Genomic DNA, 5501 nt, shown 5'->3' with positions numbered 1-5501 from the left:
CTGATTTCTTGTTTCTTTATATCTTGCTCTTATTAACTGAGGGCCTGCTCAGCCAATCGGTAACTGAGGGCCTGCTCAGCCAATCAGTAACTGAGAGCCTGCTCAGCCAATCAATAACTAACATGGGACAGTGACAGCTGTGATTGGCTGAGCGGGCTGTAACTGCCCAGATGAGCTGTTCTCTGGATGAATATATCAAAGCTGCAGTTGAATTTCTGAAGTCTTCTGTGGATCCTGCTTTCTGATGGAAAAGATATCCTAAAGGTTATGTCCCCACTACGCACAGATGAGCACAAACAACGGCCAGAATTAATGGTCATGAACATGACTACCTTCCATTCTTTTTACAACAATGGCCGTTGTTTGTGCTCATCTGTACATAGTGGGAGCATAGCCTCAGGATGAATATGAGGATGTCCAAGGGCTGAGCTGTCCTCCTGGTGGTCTTGATGGTTTTCTTACATTGTGCCTCATTAGTAGTGTATGCTCTGTCATTCTATGAATAACCTTTAAACTCCTATCTACTTAAACTGAAAGGAGTATTACGGACCCTGTGTATAAATTAATGGGCCAGGGAATGGTACTAGACGAAAAAGAGTGGACTGGACATGAGAGCTGTGGGGGAGTAGTGGAAGGCCAGGGGACAGGTAAGCTAAAATTATAAAGTTAATTTGTTTTCCCTAAGACCCATTGGCATCACAACATATGGGGTATATTCGCCCCTGCGAGCCCCTTGGACGAAGGAATATTTAATGAAAAAAACTGAATAAATCTTTAATCCCCTCCTCCAGGTGGTATAAATAGGCTCCACCTCCATCAAAGACCAGTCAAATTATAACGAAACACAAACAAGGGAGGGAGTCTTGTGATGCCAATGGGTCTTAGGGAAAACAAATTAACTTTATAATTTTAGCTTCCCTTTCGTCCCATTGGCATCACAACATATGGGGAATTAGCAAGTATGCTCCCCAATGGGCGGGTTATCAATTATAGCCGCATTAAGAACGGATCTTGCAAAGGTCGTTCTCGATGAAAAAGAAGAATCCAACCTATAATGTCTAACAAATGTCGCAAGTGAAGACCAGGTCGCTGCTTGACAAATATCCTCCAGGGGAACGGAGGCACGCTCCGCCCAGGAGGAGGACACCGCTCTTGTAGAATGAGCCTTGGTAAACTCTGGTGGATCCCGATCAGCAGATGAATAGCACAAAGCAATAGTATCACAGATCCACCTGGAAATAGAAGGTTTTGAAGCCTTCTTTCCTTTATTTTTCCCTGCAAATAAGACGAAAATTTTTTCCTCTTTACGGAACTCTTTTACTCTTTCCAGATACACTCTGATTGCTCGAGAAACGTCCAACAGAGATAGGTCCAAGTCCTCTTCAGACGAGCCTGCTGGTGAAAAAATCGGTAACACTACCTGCTGGTTAATGTTAGAGAATGATGCCACTTATTAAGAAATCCTGGGAGAAACTTCAGGATAACCTTATCCTGGGAAAAAACTACATAAGGAGGAGTGGAGCCGAGAGCTTGCAGTTCTCCGACTCTTGGCAGAGGTGATGGCTAATAGGAAGGAAACCTTAAAAGTGTGAAATTTAAAATCCACTTCTTTTAACGGCTCGAACGGAGGAAGACACAATCTTCTCAACACGAAAGACAGGTCCCAAGTGTCTACCTGTCTTACCAGATTAGGCCTTAATCTGGTTATGGCTTTGACAAAGTTCTTAATGTCAATTATCTGAAATAAACGGAAGTTTAGATGAGCAGAAAGGGCTGCTATCTGCACCTTGATGGAGTTAGGCTTCAGTCCCTTGTCGAATCCTTCCTGTAGAAATTCCAATAACTGTGGAATAGAAGGTTTCCATGTATCAATACCTCTGCCAGTGCACCAGACCTGAAAAATCCTCCAAATACGAGAATAAGATTTATTGGTGGCATCACTACGAGCATGGGAGAGGGTTTGCAATACCCTTTCCGAAAAAACAGAATTTAATATGGTCCCCTCAACCTCCAAGCTGTTAAGCTGAGGCTGGCTAGATCCCTGCACAGGTGTTGTCCCTGGGATATCAGATCCGGGTGCAGGGGTAATTTCCAACATTCCCCCTGGCTCATGTTCATGAGCAGGGTGAACCATGACCTCTTCGGCCAGAAGGGGGTTACTATTATCACTGACGCTTGATCCAGCCTGATCTTCGTCAGAACTCTGGGAATCATTGCTATTGGCGGAAAAACTTACGCCAGTTGATATGTCCATGGGATTGTCATTGAATCCACTATTGTTGGATTGTCTGCCCTGTAAAGGGAACAGAAATTCCTCAGTTTGGCATTGCTTGCTGATGCCATAAGATCTATCTGAGGAACCCCCCATCTCTGGGTTAACTGAATGAACACTCTCCTTGAGAGAGACCATTCTCCTGGAACTGTAAGGCCTCAACTCAGTCGATCCGCCAAGGTATTGTGGACACCTCTGATATGGATTGCTGACAATCTGGTTAGCCTGGTTTCTGCCCAGCAAAAAAATCTTCTCTACCTCCTTGAGTAGAGCTGGGGATCTGGTACCTCCCTGCTTGTTTATGTAGGCAACACAGGCTATGTTGTCTGTCCTGATTCTGACTGCAGTGTGCAAAATGAGTGGTGAAAAATGAAGTAGAGCCAGATAAATTGCCCTGAGCTCCCTCACATTGGAAGGAAGGGCCGACTCCTGTTGATTCCATGTTCCTGCAGTTGTTCTCTCCGACAGATGGGCTCCCCAACCTGTTCCTGAGGCATCCGTCGTTATGGTTACCCAATGTGGTTCTGAAATTAAAACTCCATGATTGACATGTCTCCACCACATTAGGGACTGTCTTGTCTGGGTAGACAGGACGTGCATTGCATCCAAATCCTCTAGTCTCCGATTCCAAACTGATAATGTCTCTCTCTGAAGATATCTCATGTGCCATAAGGCCCATGGCACTGCGTCCACTGCTGACGCGAGGAGACCCAGGAATCGCATTAAAGTTCTTATAGATACTTGACGAGGAGGGATAAGGAATTGAGCTCCCGCTTGGATGCGTGTAAGTCTTGGAGTTGAGAGGAACAGTCTCATCTGAGCCGAATCTATTAGGAATCCTAGAAAAATCTTGGATGGAACTAGGTCCGACTTTTCTAGGTTGATAAGCCAACCCAACTGTTGAAGAATGTCCTGGACATAATTTAACTGAACTCTCAGAAGATCCTGAGTCTGAGTCATAATCAACCAATCGTCCAGGTAGGGTATAATTTTTATCCCCTGTAAACGGAACAGAACCATCATGGCTGACACTACTTTTGTGAAAACAAAGGGTGCTGAGGTTATTCCGAATGGAAGAACCTTGAATTGTAGGTGTCTTACCTTTCCCTGGAGTTGGATGGCGATTCTTAGGAATCTCTTGTGAGCTCTCAGAATCGGAATATGAAGATAAGCGTCTTGCAGATCTATCGTGACCATGAAATCTCCCTCCTAGAGAATCGACTTCACGGATTTTATGTTTTCCATGCGAAACTTCTTTTTTACGATAAATCTGTTTAGATATCGCAAATCTATAATAAGCCTCCACTTTCCGGATGGCTTCGGCACTAGAAACACTGGGGAGTAAACACCCTGACCGACCTCGGACAGGGGAACCTCTTCCAGTGCTTCTATAGATAGGAGGTGAAGAATCTCCTTTTCCAAGACCACGTGTTTCTGTGGTCTTAGATTTCTTGATAGAAGAAATCTTGGGGGAGGAAGAGGCGACAAATGAAGACCATAACCCTCTTGAATAATGTTCAACACCCAATGATCCTTTATTAGATTTTTCCACGCAGGAAGGAATAAACTCAAACTCCCCCCCACCGGGATGCCTCTGGCGTCAGAAGTCGGGCTTCTTGGTGTCCTTGCCCTGCTGTTTTCCGGGATTTCTTCTGGAATAATTCCGTCCTCTTCCTCTATATTGATATCTACCCTTGCCTCGTTGAGGAGACCTTGCTCTACAAAAAGAGTCACGACTTTTGTAGGAAAGGGGTAAAGACTTCCCCTTCTTGTCGGACATCTCCTCCATTAGCTTGTCAAGCTCCGAGCCAAACAGTCTGCCTGGCTGAAACTCCATGTTACATAGTTGAAATTTGGAATTGGCATCCCCAAACCATGGTTTCAGCCATAGCGCTCTTCGCCCAGCAGTCGATAGCGCCATAGTCTTGGATGCTAATCTGGTTCCTTGGGACGCCACATCACACACGAAGTCTAAGGCCATATTGACCTTTTTGAAGGAGCGAAGGACCTTGTCCCTGCTCGCTCCAGACTCCAAATTCTCTTGGACCTTGGCCAGCCACCTTCGTAGGCTTCTAGAAACCTCGAATGAAGATATAGAGACTGCCCCTTGGGCTGCCGCTGCCGTATAAGATCTTTTTAGAGCTACCTCTACTCTTCTATCCATAGGATCCTTGAGATTGGATCCATCCTCTGCGGGCAGCACAGTACGCTTAGATAGCTTGGCAATGGCCGTGTCCACCTTCGGAGGTTCAATCCGTTCCTTACATTGCTCTTCTTTAAGAACATATAAGGTCTTAAACCTCTTACTTAGAACCAGAGCTGTTTCCGGTTTCTTCCATTCTGCTTGAAGCATAGATATGAAGTCTCTCCCACAGAAAAAGCCCTGGGCTTTTTAGAGGAGGACGAGCCCTTATCCTCTTCTAATTCTTCAGGGTGTATCTCAGCCTGAACAGCTTTACGAAGCTTGTAAATCCTATCAGCTGTAAAATACCCCTTAAACAGCTCTTTCTCGTCTTCAGAAGTAGAAGAGGATTCTGACGAAGAAGATGACTTTGCTTCGTCAATGACAGTAAATTCAGACCCCTAAGGTAAGATATAAGAACATATATATATATATATATATATATATATATATATATATATACATATATTTTCCCAAATAAAATTAATATACAGCCCTAAAGTAATATACTCACAGGCTGTGAAGTAGAAGGAGATATGCTCCTTTTAGACTTTTTCTTAGGACAAGGGCGGCGACTCTCACTAGCCGCAAGAGTCTTTTGGACATAGTCCTTGACCCATACCACAACATCCTACACATCCGGTTCCTCATTAGGTTTTGGTCGGCAAGAAGCACAGCGTACTGCAATATATAGGCATACATAAATATATAGGAGGAAAAACCATGACTCTTATCTGAATCCGATGTCTTCGTACGGTATTCATATCCGTCCGGTAATGGAGTTTCACAGTCTGCACAAGTGAAGTGCTTTCTCTTGGTAACCTTTTTGCCCGCAGGGCTGGTATCCATCTCAGACATCTGGAGAAAAAGACATCTGGAGAAAAAAACACCATTAAGACCAGCAGTAATGAATGTAACTGTATAGCTCCTACACAAACTGCTACTGCAATACCAAAAACTGCCACCTGGTGGCAGCAACACACTTACTATGCCAGATAGACGAATCTTGCACACAGCACAGGAAAATAGCACTAAGATCACCTTAAG

The sequence above is a fragment of the Dendropsophus ebraccatus genome, chromosome 3, assembly GCF_027789765.1.
Source record: "Dendropsophus ebraccatus isolate aDenEbr1 chromosome 3, aDenEbr1.pat, whole genome shotgun sequence".
NCBI lineage: Eukaryota > Metazoa > Chordata > Amphibia > Anura > Hylidae > Dendropsophus > Dendropsophus ebraccatus.
Note: the sequence above shows the minus strand (reverse complement) of the source record.